Source organism: Protopterus annectens, chromosome 17.part0 (genome assembly GCF_019279795.1).
Source record: "Protopterus annectens isolate FY-2018-M chromosome 17.part0, PAN1.0, whole genome shotgun sequence".
In the NCBI taxonomy this organism is placed as follows: Eukaryota; Metazoa; Chordata; order Ceratodontiformes; family Protopteridae; genus Protopterus; species Protopterus annectens.
Genome location: NC_056751.1, coordinates 619329065 through 619345686, shown reverse-complemented (window position 1 = coordinate 619345686; position 16622 = coordinate 619329065).

The window sequence follows — 16622 nt, the reverse complement described above, 5'->3', positions numbered from 1 at the left end:
CCTGACTATAGAGTCAGCTATGACTAGAGTGTTGGGTACATTGTTATGCCTTATGGGCTGTGGTTGAGTGGCACACTGAGTTTGTGGGCTATGTGTCATTTGGGTTGTGTTGGGGGTGGAGGTTGCTTGCGTTTCTGCTTTGGAGGTCTCTGTTGCTTGGGCAGATTTTTATTGAGAGCCTCCGTGAATGTAAGTGTGTGTTTTGTGTTTCTATGTGTGTGTTTTGGTGGTGTAGGTTTTGAGGGACTATGTGATGAGTGTGGTTGTGGTGCAAGTGTTCACCTTCTCCTCTTGACTGTCTAGTCCAGTCTTGGGTGAAGAGAGCTTTGCTACCAGTTTGGCTATATAAGTGCATATCTCACAGGTTGTAGTGTTGGGTGATAGGAGGAGAGGGTTGTCTGTGTACATGAGGCAATTGCTGCATTGCCCCAAGATGCCCAGATTCATCAGGTAGGCAGGAGAAAACACTGGGAGCTGACCCTTAGACATGCCTAGATAGGTGCTTACTTATTAAGTACTAAAAACTGCTTTCCTCTAGACAAGTGAGGAAAGTTGAGTGCTGTAGTAATTTCTAGCTTATTTAGTGCTTACAACGAGTTCTGAACAAGTGCTGAGTTCAAAGAAACAGATATGAGTGCTAAAACTAAAAAACTGGCTAGATCTAAGGGAAAATTTGAAGAGCAGACTTTAGGGCACCGGGAATAGTTTACCCCTAGCTAACCTTCTTAATGTAAAACAACTGGTCTGAAGCCCAAGTACTTAAACCAAAGGCTTAGAATAACAGTTACAATTGAATCAGGCTAATAACCAGCAGTAATAAATGCAATTAAGTATTTTTAAGAACAGGCAGCAGAAACAAAATAAAGTAATAAAGTAGGAAGAAAACAAATACGGTAAAAGCAGACAAATAAAGTGCATTTTTTTATATATAACAGTAGAAAACAAGCCAACTAATTTAAACAAATTACCCAAATTAACCAGTAAAGAAGCTCAAAAATTAGCCCTGTTCCAGCAGTCTTCAATCAGATAAGTTCTAACTACACACTCCTGCCACTAGAGTGCAGGGGAACCTTCTCCAAAAAAAGATGACCTGGATTACTGCTCATATTATACAAACAAAGCTAGATTCAGCAGGCCTGAATCTAGTCTATGCTACATCAAACAAGGTGCTCCAATTTCAGAAAGAAGCAGGTCAAATAAGAGGCACAGTAAGCATTTAACCAGAAATTCCCAGCTCAGAAGGGCAGAATCTAGCCTCTCCTCCCACAACAGTGCAGACGACAAACCTTCTTAATGTAAAATAACTGGCCTGAAGCCCAAGTGCTTAAACCATAACTAATACACTTTTAGAATAACAGACACAGAGCCTTCAATCAGCAATTCCCAACTTAGAAGGATGTAAGCTACCTGTCCTGCCACAACAGTGCAGACCACAAACTTTCTTAATGTAAAACAACTGGTCTGAAGCCTAAGTGCATAAACCAAAAGGCTTAGAATAACAGTTACAATTTAATCAGGCTACCACCAAGCAGTAATAAATGCAGCAGAATAAATACACCTGAGTACTTTTAAGAAGAGGGAAAAGCAAAATAAGGTAATAAAGTAGAAAGAAACACAAATACAGTAATCAGAAGAGTAAAGTTCAGCCACTGTTCTGCCCAGCAACAAAATAATCAGCCCTGCCATGTCTTGGACCCAGAACCATGTACCACCATACTCAGAGCAACATCCCACTACACCATCTGAGCTGTAGTAATGAATGCTGTTTTTTCAAATATATCATTCAGTACAGGTATAGAATGGTAGGGAACAAACACTGTGGAATCAGCCATGTTTAGTATATATAAATATACACATATAGATGTGTATGGTGATAGATAAGCATGGAAAGTATATACATCAGTTATATGTAGCTATACATTTAAAACAAATACATATGGAATATATACATATACATTATATAAATATATGTATAGTTGTCAAACCAAATATATATATATATATATATATATATATATATATATATATATATATATATATATATATATATATATATATCAATACATATATAATCTTTCCACCTCTTAGAGCAGGAATTCTGGACAAAGGCTATCAAAATGGGGGTACTGTGGGCCCAAGACCAGGGACATAATGTACGTACTGCAGTTATAAATGTAGAATGTTGCTACAGTAACAGGGTTTACAGAAGTATGTGAGTTCTGAAACTGAAATGTATTTAATTTACTGTCAGAAATCCTCAGATCCTCACAGTGATTTACCACAGAAATGAAAATAATGATTCTGTGGAACAGACCAGAAATTTGAGCAATAAACCTGGACAGTCTTAAACAATACTGGAGTAGATAAGGTGACACAGTTGATGCAATAATACCCTCCTGTCTGTTGTAACATATATTGACTGGAATAGCCCAAGTCCAAAACCACATTACTCCCCACTAGTTACTGACATAAATCCCCACATCATCCCACTGATGTATCAGAAATACACAACATTTATGGGGGCCAGGCAACAGTACAGCTGATATATATCTGGACATAATATCACAGTAGGGAAACTACACTGAGCTGCTAGGTATGTCACCAAGCACTCTCAAAACTACAGGCAGACTGACACAACACTAACTCAATTTTGCTATGCGGGAATACAAATGTAATTGCAAATATATCAGGCACTACAGGAATGTGACAGATACCAGTGTGAAAGTGCATACCCATAACCAATCTCACCACATTCAAATTGACATACTGGTAAGCCACAAGAACAGTACAGTATACAGAGTGTGTGAACAAAGTCATCAGCATGTTTGCCACTCTAACACTACCCCTACATATACTGGCCCAATTTACAGTGTAGTCTGACGCCTGAATGTGGTATGGGACATATGTCAGTTTGCCCCTACAAACATATACAGCTAATAGAGCACCTGAAAATGGTGCAGAGTGCAAAGCCTGGTAGAAAAGGACCCATAACACTTACATCTACCCCCATCTCTACACAGTCCAAATAACACATGCACAATACACTGCTACACAATCCTGACAGTCTGTCAACAATTTCCAGAAATACGCAGCCCTCTCAACTGTATAGAGTCCCACACAATGTCCAGGTGTTGTCTTCATATATAAGTCCTCCTACACATAACATGTCTGGCAGTCTGATACATCACTGGGATGATATCAGGAATGAAGTCACTATATAATGATATACTATACATATCCACCTCTTACAGCATGACATCTGGACAAAGCCTGATACACTTGGGGGGCAGAGGCCCAAGCACAGGGGCAATATTGGCATATTGCTGTTATAAACTGAGAAAGTTGCTGGCATAACAGGGTAGTTGTAACATATCTGTTCTGAGGGATACGAAGTCAGAAACGCACATGGATGTTACCATTTACTGACTGCAATCCTCATAGTATGCTACTGAATTTCCAAGGCTAAAAATGTGTGAGAAACACACCAAATATAAGAGTCCACGCTCTGACCAGTCTGCAGATGGCCCTACAGTTGAGAATTATGTCAACCACATAACACTATCAGACTTAAATGCATGCAGAGCAGCCATATCCACACAAACTCTGTCAAACTAGCATTACTTCAACTGTATAACAGCAATACTTACATTCTGTCCCTATGTCTGGAACATTTTCCCTCAGTTTTGGGGGCTGTCTCCACAGTGTTTTTTGTAAGAGGTATTTCCAACTACCCTCTGTGATGCTGTTTGTCACACACCTCTATGAAGTACTCCTCACAGGCAAGGAAAAACGGCAATGCCCACACAAAGTACTCAGTTATAGGAGTGTGTTTCCATGCTGTCGGGTATGGGAATAATACCACAGCTGTTCTACATGCAATTAGCAAGTGAGGGACTCCAGTTGGTGCACAGGCCATCGGCTGCTCATGAGCATTACTTACAAAAGGCAAGCTGCTGCCTATACAAAACAGATGCATATCCTACAACTATCTCAGAGAGAGCAAGAGAGAGAGAGAAACAAACAAACAGACAGACAGAAAGACAGAGACACACTCACTGAAACTGATGGATTATACCAACTGACCCAAAAAAATAAAAACCCAGGTATGCCAAACAATAAAGCATGTAATGTAATGTAGTAGGGGGTATGTAAATGTGGAAAATAAGTTCAAACAATATTATATCTCAACAACACACACTGTACTGATATATTGCTGAGCAGAACCTATCGCCATAGCATCTGTGTCCGTCTGCAGTGACACAGAACACAGCTCAGGGCCCTGAGTCACCCCATGAAAGGATGGCTTACATATGACCACTACTGCCGTGTGTGTTGAACAATATTGACTGTGACACTGCTAGGCCAGCTACTGGGATGTCGCAGATATCCATATGTTAATTGTCAATACAAATATGATATACGTTTCTTTCAGACATGTGATGGACCTATACATGGTATGTGCATACTGAAATAATGTTGCAGCTGTGTGTGTGTTGAACTGCATGTGATATACTGAGCTCATACCATTTAACTGCCCAGTGTTATGCACACTGACCATATGTGTGCCTCATATTTGTAGTTATGTCATCAAGACATGTGTTATGTCTGGCAAATAATTGTAAACCTGTGAACACTGACATTACAACATCACCTGCTCTTTCTTCTGGCTGTAACCGTTAGTGGTCAGCACAGCAGATCATTTGTCTCCATGTCTTCTCATCCTCAGCATCTTGCTATGTCACACCAACCACCTGCATGTCCACTATCACCACACACATACACCTTATCTCAGGCCTTCCTCTTTTCCTCTTACCTGGCAGCCTCATCCTTTCCCACATATAGTCAGCATACCTCCTCATCACATGTCCAAACCAACATAATCCTGCCACTCTCTGGCTTTGTCCCCAAGCTGTCCAACCTGGGCTGACCCCCTAACATACATATTACTAATACTTTCCTCCCTTGTCACACCCAGTGCAAATCTTAACATCATTAACTCTGCTACATCCAGCTCTGACTCATGCCTGTTTTTTCATTACCAATGTCTCCAACCCATATAACATAGCTGGTCTCACTAACCTCTTGTAGACCTTCCCTAACACTCTTAATGATACTCTTCAGTCAAAAATCACTCCTGAAACTCTTCTCCACCACCCACATCCTGCCTGTACTCTCGTCTTCACTTCTTCCCACACTCACCATTACTCTGAACTGTTGTTCCCAAGTATTTACACCTATCCACCTTTGCAAACTGCACTCCCTGCATCCTCACCATTCCTCTATTTTCCCTCCCATGCACACACATATATTCCATCTTAGTCCTGCTGACCATCATTCCTCCCCTCTCTGGACTATACCACTACCTCTCTAGGGTCTCCTCAACCTGTTCCCTACTCTCACTACACACCACAATGTCATCTGCAAACAGCACAGTCTATGGGTACTCCTGTCTGATCATGTTTGTCAACCTGTCTGTTGCCACTGCAAATAAGAAAGGGCTCATAGCTGATCCCTGATGTACTCCCACCTCCACCCTAAACCTACCTGTCACTCCCAGTGCAGAACTCACCACTGTCACACTAGCCTTGTACATATACTGCAGCATTCTTACGGATTCCTCTGCCACTCCTGACCACCTTATACAATATCACAACTCCTCTCTAGGCATCCTGCCATATGCTGTCTCTAAGTCCACAAAGACACAACGCAGCTACTTCTGACCTTCTCTGTATGTCCTCATCAACACTCTCAGAGCAAACATCACATCTGTACTGCTCTTTTCTGGCATTAAACCATGCTGCTGGTCAGTAATCCTCGCCTCCCTTTACCATTACCTCATGCTGTGACTGATCAGTGCTATTCCTCTGTAGTTACTACAGCTCTGCACACCACCCATATTCTCATAATTAGTACCTAAACACATTTTATCCACTCCTCATGCATCCTCTCACTTTCCAAGATTACAGTAAAAAATCCAGTTAAAAAGACCACTTCCATTTGTCCTAAATACCTGTATTCTTCCACAAGTATGTCATCTGGACCAATAGCCTTTCTATTCTTAAACCTCTTCATAGCTATCCTTACTTCCCCCTTGATAATCTGTTGCACATCCTGATTCATGACACCCGCATCATCCAACCTTCACTCTCTCATTTTATTCATTCATCAGCCCATCAAAGTACTGTTTCCACCTGCTTGACACATTCTCCTCACTTGTTAGTACACTTCCACCATTATCCTTTATTAGTCTTATTTGCTGCATATCCTTCTTAGCTACATGCCTCTGTCTAGCCAATTGATACAGGTCTATACTCCATCCTTGATGACAAACCTTACATAGAACCTTTCAGATGCCCCATCCTCAGCCTTTGCCCCCACTCTCTTTGCCATGCACTCCATCTCCCTATATATTTGTCTACTTTCCCCATCTGTCTGACAATCCCACTTCTCCTTGGCCAATCTCTTTTTCTGCATACTTCCCTGTACTTCATCATGCCACCATCAGGTCTCCTTGTCCTCCTTCCTCTGTGCAAATGTCACACCAAGCCCCATTCTACTCATCTCCCTTACTAGCTTGGATGTAGTTACCCAGATATTTGATAAGTCTTCACTGCCACCCACCCCCTGCTTTAACTCTTCCCTGAACTCACCCTCACAATCACCCTTTCTTAGTATCCACCATTTGATCCGTGGTGCTGCCCTCACACTCCTCCCCCTCTTCTTAATCACCAATATCATCCCATAGACCAACATTCTATGCTGCCTAACTATACTTTCCCCTGTCACCACTTTACAGTTATCAATCCCCTTCAAACAGGCCCACCTGCATAGGAGATAATCCACCTGTGTGTGCATCTTCCTCCACTCTTGTATGTCACCCTATGCACCTTGGTCTTGTAAAACTATGTATTCACCACAATCATGTCAAACCTGTATTGTAAACTCCACCACCATCTCATCTTCTGCATTCCTTTGCTTAGCACCATACCTACCCATCACTTCTGCATTCCCTCAGTCCCTTTCATCAACATGTCCATTGAAATCTGCTCCAATCACCACTCTCTCACCCTTGGGTACACTCATCACCATTTCATCCAATCACACCAAAGTACATCTGTCTCATCCATCACACACACACAATTAGCAGAGCATATGCACTAACAACTGTCATCATTATGTCATCAACTCCCAGCCTCCTAAACATCACTCTACCTGACACCCTTATCACCTCCACAAACACTCTTGACATAATGTTCCTTCAGGTTAACCCCTACACCAGTTCCCTCCCATACACACCATAAAAGAACTATTTGTGCCTGACTCCAATACACACAGCTGTACACCCCTTCAATCGTGTCTCTGGCACACACAATATATCCACCTTTCCTCTGTCCAGCATATTAGCTAGCTCTGTCCCAAACCAGTCATACTCACAACATTAAAAGTTCCTACCCTCACTACCACACACCTAGCCTTTCTCCTCTCTGCCTGCCATATGAGCATCAGACATCCTCCAAGGTATGTCTGTGAATGCAAAGGCTACTGCACTATCAAATGACATACGTGAGTTACAGCAATATAAAGAAAGTGTCACTAATTGGGGCCCATAGTCCACCATGTATGTGCGGTGACCTCCAGATGTCCTGCCCTAACAGGTTGATAAGATAGACTGAGCAGCACTCCTGTAATTACAATGTGCCATACTGACATAGAACAGAAATGTATAGCAGGCATTACCTGTGCATATGTATGTATGGGTATGTGTACCCGGCTGCCTTATAACAACTGACATGGGATGCAAAACATCAGGTAAATAAGCTGTATATGTTGTACATGTGTGTAACCTTAGTTTCTGTGCATCCAACAGAGTTACATTTCTACAGCTACTGGAAGTGGCATTGCCCTGACACAGACATGGATAGTATAATAAGCATGAGTATCATGTTGAAATTGTAGAGGTGGCAAACTGTGTTCTAACCCTGTATCCATGTCTACTACAAACAGATATGTGATCACCCACATAGATGTCTGGCCTCAGCAATACCTTACTTGTAAAACCTGTCTCCACCAAAGTAGAGTAAACCCCTTTGATGGATAGCAGCAATGCACAAAGCACATAATATGATGCTGTATTGGCTATACAGGGCAAAGTAAGAGCAGGCACCAACTGGGCAGCATGTCAACCTTTGTCTGAATGAGCATTTTCGGACACAGGTGGATTACTGTATGGCTATGAGTACAAATTGGACACATCCACTAAGGGCAATCACAAGGACATCTTCACATATGACTGCAGTCTCAGAGGCAAGAACCCAACTCACCCTGTAATCATGGTCAATCATAGCACATATACACACACCATAGATACAGCCAACCTGCTGCAGACAGATTTAGGGCAAACATCACACTACTGAATCATCATCAGTAAAGATGGATATGCACAGCACACACACCCCTCCCCTCATCATCATGGATCAGATGCAAATTGCCTAATCAAAGTTAAGAAAAGCAAGTCCCCTTGGGGCCTGGTAACATTCCTGTCTGCATCCTACATGAACCCAGGCATATGCTTCCATCTCCATTACACACTGTATGCAAGCAAAGCCTGAGCACAATTGACATCCCATCTGCAAGGAACACAGCCACTGTCATCCCTCTACAGAAACGTGAATGATGAATGGTGGTTTATGAAATGTACTGGCCCTCATTGGGGGGGAACATGACACATCAGGACCAGGAGTACAATGCATGTTCATACAGTGCTGCCAGGTACAGGGGTATGATGTGTTTGTAAGTGGTGGCTAATGATAGTCCATTTTCATGTGCTGGTTCTGTAAAGAACTCTGGGCAATGTCTGTGATCCTGTGATGTGTTTCCCTGTTTATGTTTTCCAGGTGCCATGCAGCGGCAACCACCTTAAATCAATGTGGAGACAACAGCCATCACAGAAGCTGTAATCTTAAACTATGCCATCCTTTCTGGCCATAGCTGGCAAAATATGCAGGAGTGGACTGCCCTGTAGGATGAAATCATCCACAGAGTGAATGTCTTGGGCCACCATGGATGCACATATGATCAGGTCAGGCACATAGCAACTGACCTGATACATTGTGTCTGGCAAAGGGCTGCTGCTGTAGAAAGCGACTGTAAGTGGGGGCCAGCCACACAGACCCCACTTATGGCAGCAGAGGAGCTCCTTACCAACCTTGGGGTAGCCCCCACACAAACTGAAACATGGGAAACAGCAGTTGTGGAGGTAGGTGGCACCCAGGCAACAGGCGAGGAGCATCTAGGTAAGGCCATAGTGCACATCATTGTAATGAGGTAGCATTTAGACTGTCTTCTATAGAGTCTCTAGATACATATGTCAGTGCAAAATGCATTAGTTGGTGGGGTGTAATAATGCACACAAGTGCACATTATTGGTGAAGGACAGCAAATTGTGTAATATCATATTGTGTACTGTACCTGTGCAGAAACGTAGCATTCATCTTGTATTAATGCCTATTGTGAATCTACTGACAATACCTCTCCCTCACAACTACATAGGTCCCTCTGGCCTGTACGTGGGACAGAAGCATGAACCCAGTAAGTATGGGGTTTTCTTGTTGTGGCTCACCAGTACCCCAGGTGTGCTAAAGTTGATGCATGTGACCATGCACACAACTGTTACACTCAGCCATTTGGCAATATCTGCATGTTCACCCATGGTGGTGTTTGCTGCATTGCATCATGGTGGTCATCACATGGGCCTATTTGCAGGAGATGTGACATATCTGTAGCATGCCTCACAACCTGTCATTGCAGGACATCAGGACAAAGACTGACAACATGGAGGGACAAAGGCCCAAAACCAGGGTTGTATTGTATAAACTAGTGGTGTACAGTGCATATAAATGGTGTACGCATTCTAACAGGTGTCCCACGTACAGGTTCTGGCCTTATCTTACCAGTCCCCACTCTATGTCCTAGGTAGGAGACCTCTGCCATACCCACCTGACATTTGCTTGGCTTAATGGTCAACCCTGCCCTCTGTAATCTGTCCAGCACTTTCCTGACATGCTGAAGGTGCTCTTGCCAGGAATGGCTGTAGATAGCAATATCATCTAGGTAAGCAAGGGCAAGCTCTCCTGCTCCTGCTAGGATATGATCTACCAGCCTCTGGAAAGTTGCTGAGGCCTTATTCATCTCAAAGGTCATCTTTGTGAACTCATACAAGCCAAAAGGAGTCACAAAGGCTGACTTCTCTCTAGCACTTGGAGTCAAGGACACCTGCCAGTAACCCTTGGTAAGATCAATGGTTGCAAGATACTTAGCCCCACCCAGCTGATCTAGGGCCTCATCTGTCCTAGGCATGGGGTAAGCATCTGACTCTGTGTGACTATTTAATTTCCTGTAGTCTGCATAGAACCTGGTGCTGCCATCCTTCTTTGGCACCAACACCACTTGGGAGGCCCAGGGACTGTTGGACTCTTGAATCACCCCTATTTCCAACATCTCCTGTACCTCCCCTCTCAGAGCCTGTTTGACTCTCTCAGGTACCCTATAAGGGACATGCCTAATAGGCCTTTGGGGTTCTGTATCCACCTGGTGCTGCCCCAGGTGGTTGCACCCTGCTTTTCCAGTGAACATGTCCCCAAATTCTTGCAACACTGCTCGGATTTCTCAAACCTGGGTAGGACATAGCTGCTGGGACATTGCCACTCCTTCTACCAAGGTGTCAGTCTGAGCCTCACTTAGGAGATCAGTTCTCAGATCTCCCTCAGACTCCTCCTGCAATCCACTGCAAATGCTCAGCACAAGGGCCTCCCTATCATGGTAAGGTTTCATCATGTTAACATGGTACAATTTGGGCCCCTGCCTTCTGCCTAGCAGTTCCACCATGCAGTTAATATCACTTACCTTTCTTACCACCTTGTAGGGTACCTCCCAAGCTGCTTGCAGCTGGTTGTGTCTGACAGGAATGAGAACCATTACCTGCTGCCCCACAGCATATTCTCTAGCTCGAGCATTTCTGTTATATCACTCCTTTTTCTGTTGCTGGGCTTCTGCTAGGTTCTCCTGGGCCAAGCCCATGAGTTCCCTGAGCTTATCCTGAGGTTTAGGACATATGCCAGAACAGACTCCTTGTAAGACTCACACTTACCTTCCCACTCATCTCGAATTAACTCTAGAGGTCCCCTCACCCTATGTCCATACAGCAACTCAAACGGTGAAAAACCTGTGGATTCCTGGAGACCCTCTCTGTAGGCAAACAACAGATGGGGCAAATATTTGTCCCACTCCCACTTAAACTGATCTGCAAATGCCTGTAGCATGGACTTGATTGTAGAGTTTAACCACTCAACAAGACCATTAGTCTGGGGATGATAGGGGGTAGTCTTCATGTGCTTCACCCCACAGGACTTCCACAGACAAGTCTGATATTAAAATGGCACCTCTGTCAGTCAGTATTTCTTTTGGGAAACCTACCCTGCTGAAAATTTCTAACAAAGCATTTGCCACCTTCTCTGCCTCAATGGAGGACAAAGCCACTGTCTCAGGGTATCGTGTAGCATAATGAAATTACTTGGGGTACTCAGAGGACCCACAATATCCATAGCTACCCTCTGAAATGGCTCCTCAATCACAAGCAAAGGCATCAAAGGAGCTATCACCTTGTCTCCTGCCTGGCTACCTTTTGGCACTGCTCACAGGTACTGCAGTACCCTGTTACATCTCTGGAAACTCCAGGCAAATAGAAGTTCTGCATAATATGCCTCTTTGTACGTTTTATGCCCATGTGACCTGCAAAGGGAATATCATGGGCTATGGCTAGAAGTGCCAGATGGTAGGCTCTAGGTACTACCAACTGCTGTACTCTCTCACCTTCTAGCACTCCCTCAGGGGTACACTCTCTGTATAATAACCCTTTGTCCCAGTATACAAATTACCTCTTCCCTTGAGAATCAGGTGCCTCCCTAGCTACCTGCCTCAGGCCTTGCAATGTAGGGTCTGAGAGCTGAGCCTGTCTTAATTCTCTCCTTGTGACCCTTTCCAGCTCCCCTTCCACAGGAAGTCTGACATCCTCTGACAAAAGTGTCTCACTGTCTGGGTGCTGCTACTCACCTCTACCTTTGCAGTCACTCTGTCCAAGGGACCATCTGTACCCCCAAGCAGCTGTGACTCACATTCAGTCTCACTGCTACAGAGTAGCTCCCTGCCTGAAGTAACCACCTCACCAGTCCTAGCTGCGAGTATGCAGTCTATCTGGGTCTCCCCCAGGCTACCAGAACCACATGCTTGTCTCCCAGCCTGACTGCGTGTAACTGCACAAGCACATGGTACTGCCTTATCCAGATCCGTCCCTCTCAAGACATCTGCAGGATGGTAGTTCCATACCCCTGTTGTCTCAAGAAAAACTAATATTGGCATTTTGTCTTTCCCACTTACTGGAGCTCTCACCTTTTGTTCCCCACCTTGCCTCTGTGGACATCTGTATGCCACATGGCCCCAATGGTTGCATTCAAAATATTTAACCCTAGCTCCTGGATGTGTACCTGGACTAGTGGCTTCCCCTGCTACTGGCAGACTCTTTTAGGACAGTCTGTGCTGCCCAACACGGGTTCCTTAAGACCCATGAGCAGTACTGGGGGTCTCTTTCCTGTGTAAGGCTGCCCTGCTTGCTAGGTATAGGTCTCCCTTCTTCCCCAACCCCTCTGAAGTAGCACATTGTCTATCAGCTAACCAGATACTCATGTCCTCAGCCAAAGGGCTAAGAGCTTGTTCCCTCACCAAAAGGTCTGCCAGCCCTTCAAAAGTGGTGATCTGACATCCACTCACCCACCAATGGAAATAAGTGCTCAGTTCAGCAACATATTTACACATGCTTTCATCTGCCTTGCATCTATGCTCACAAAACTTTTTCCTATACATTTCAGATGTTAGCATAAAACATTCTAAAAGACATTTTTGTACAGCAGTATAATCAAAACAGTCAGCATCAGACATTTTTGATACAACAGTTACTGCTTTACCATGGAGTAAGGGGATTAGGAACTGTACTCAGAGCCTTTGGTCAACTTCATACTGTTTACATACTCTCAAACTTATGAATGAAAATATCAAAATTATCCCCCTCTTTAAACTGCAGAAGAAATTTACCCTGTTGTGCTTCTGGGATCCAGTTACTCCCTTCCCCATTACCTCCATTACTCTGGTGAAGAGTCAGCATTTTTCTCTAATGCTTCCTCTGCCTCTCCTTTTCCTCAGCTTCTATCTCCAAATGCCTGGCCTCCAACTGAAGTCTCTTTAGCTCCAGCTGGATTTTTAAGTCCACTGCAGAAAGGTTAAGCTGTCCATTCTCCGAGGATATTGTATCTCCACTGCCAGTCTGATTGTCCTCCTGGATGCTTTTTTTCTGATGCAGCTGTAACCAAGGCTGCAATCAGTCTGCTTTAGTCAGGTTTCCATGCATCAGTCCCCTAGCCTGGAACATCACTGCCAGCTGGCTCCTTGTCAGTTTTCCATACTCCTCTGCTGACATGCTGTCTGCTCACCTTGACTAACTAAGCTAACAGAAGAAATAAAACAATTGTGATCTGAACTATGAGTATTCACTGTGTGGCTGTTTTAGAGTGCAAAACACCTTCAAAGCTCACTGTACACAAGCTAAAGGGATTCACTCTACCCACACCACTACAAGCCAATTAGTATTTGCCAACCAATTAATATGTGATGTGGATATCCCACCGCTGCCAAACAATTAATATGTGACACCCGTGCACTGGTTCAGCAATCAAGGAGCCTCATTCTTCACCACTAACACCAGAGAGGGCATCTCATATATAAAGGAAAGGATAACAAATACACACAGTAAAGTACAATTTCCATTAAGAGCACACAGAGATCACAGTCAGTCCAGGGCTGGTCGCTCCCTTGCTCTCCAGGTCCCCAGTAAGACTCCCCACTGGCACAGCTATAGGGTCCAGATTTTAGCCTGGCTGGGCAAGTTAAAACCTCCAGTACCCTCTCTGTCCAACCAGTGTTTCATGTCCCTGCCCAAGTAGCTGACACACACACACTTTGAGATAAGAGTTTACACAACCGCACAGACCCTCCTGGGAAAAGCTGGCACAGGTTCTCCAGCTGTGCCCCTATTACCCAGACTATATGGTAGCACCACTTGCCATCACACAGCTAATATTTATCAGCTACTAAAAGGCCCTTAAATGGGTGTCCGATTATTACTGTGCAATATTATTATCCAATTTTTAGTATAGCCCAGGGCTAAAGCTATTAGAGTGGCCTTGCACAGTAATCACTATAAATATGCAATGTACTCTACAGCTTAACTTATCTCTACACAAAACAGCCACAGTTGAAAGTTTTTTTTAAATATTTAGTAATAAATAATAAAAACACAAGACAATACTTCTTATGACACAGTGCAAGTCAAGAGTTTTGAGATCAGAGAGAAATACTTGAAATAACACAGCAGTAAAGTTCTGACATCATAGAAAAACACTTACCACAGGATTCAGCAAGCTCTGAATGGTGAGCAGGAATAGTACAAGAGCTGCTGCAAGCAATATGACCAACATGAGATCCAGGAATGAGATCTCGGGACGTGAACAAGCACTCCTACACTATCCCTGCATGGACACAGCTCCTGTATGCGAATTACCCCATTTGCTGGTGAAAACCATGCAAATGAGGTGAATTAGCAATCCAGGAAGCAGGCAGGCATCCATGCAGGAATATGTAACCTGCAGAAATGTATTCGGCTACTAACCAAATACATTTCTGCAAATTACAAATGGATGCATAACAGCTCCTAAGAAAGCATGTATTCAATGTAGTAGGTATGCCATTGCCCAAATATATGGCCATTGGCATGGGAAATAGTTGAAAAATTGGAAAAAATAAAGTTTTTTTGTTTTTGACCAGTTTTGGACATTTAAGCATAGGGCAGCAGTGCTCAAATGGGATCGACCCAAAAATAAGAAAAAAAGTTGGAAATAAGCTTTTAAACCCAAATCAGCATTTTGACATAATAGTCAATGGCATGCATAAGACAACAAGACCATGGAATAGTGGTTGCTAAGGGGGAAGGCTGATTGTGTGTTTAGTAACCATGCATTAGCAGTCAGTTCTATGCAAATGAGGAGAATGATACTGAATCACAGATTTCCCCTCACTGCTAGCTTGCACCTAACCATCTAGGTGCAGCAACACCATGGTCTGAGACTAAGAGCTGGATGACCTCATAAGGGGGAGTGTCATGAATGCTGTAAGCTTACTGGAGCTCAGTGGCCCGTGTTTGCACTTAGCTAAGCACAGCTAAGGAAGGGGATGTGTCTGAGGCTGTACTGTCTTATTCCAAGAAAAGCAGTGTGTGTTCATGTCCAGGGAGAGCCAGTTTCTTCTAAAAGGTTTTTACATTGTCTAAACGGGTGTACGTGGCATTCACCTGGTTGAAAAAAAAAACAACAACAGGAAATAGCAGCTCTTTTCAACTCTGAGAACTGGGTATGTGCGGCACACCTCGGGCTTAAACAGGAAGGCAATGGGAAGGGAAAGCAGCAGTAGGAAGTCAATCAGGGAGAACTAGCATAGCTGACAGGTGAAATGTATCAGAATCAGTCAATTATACAGGTGGCAACCAAGCCCAGCCAAGTAAACTACTATAAACTATGCAAACACCTTTCACTCTGGTTTTTCCCTCAAAATCTACACCACCGGTGTACAAAAATGGGTACATTTAACCTGACAAAACTAACAAAATGATAGGGGCTGTTGTTGCTCTCATACATCAATATGTGGAAGAGACTGAGGGTGGTGAGGATGAGAATGCTGCTGACCAACTCACAGTGAGGAGAAAAAGAAGAGTGTACAGACCCAGGGTAACCTACCAGGGGCTACATGAGCTGGAGATAGTGTAGCGCTATAGGTTGGACAGGGAAATCCTACAGCAAATTGTTGAGCTGTGCCAGCCACACCTCACACACAGACCCAATAGAGGGGAACCCATCCCAGTGGATACCAAGGTATGTGTAGGCTTAAGAATACTAGCCACAGGTACCTTCCAAAGGCCAAATGAGGATATCATGTGGATCTCACAGGCATCAGCTTCCAGAGTATTCCACCATTTCCTGGATGCCATGTCAGCACATGCTGGTGAGCACATATATTTCGTTGACCAGCAATATGCGTCTGCTCCACCAAATAGCAGAATACCCTGAGGTAGACTTGCCAGTGGGGACATCCCATATGGCCACCTAGTGGGGTATGCTGGTTACACACTGGAGCCATGGCTGATGACACCCATCAGAAATGCACACACACCTAAACAAGAACTCCATAATGAGGCACATGCACAAACCAGGATCATAATAGAGCATGTGTTTTTGATGCTCAAGTCCGGGTTCAGGTGCCTGGACATATCCGGTGGAGCCTTGCAGTACTCTCCAGCTACATGTACAGAATTTTTCATTGTATGTCCCATGCTACACAATATGATCCTGCAGAAACATCTGCAGCAGGAACAGCAAGGGTCAGGGCCACACAGCCCACCACCATTGCAAGGCCAGCACAGGCACAGAGTGACTAGGAGGAGGAATAACCTGAGTCTACCCCTGTAG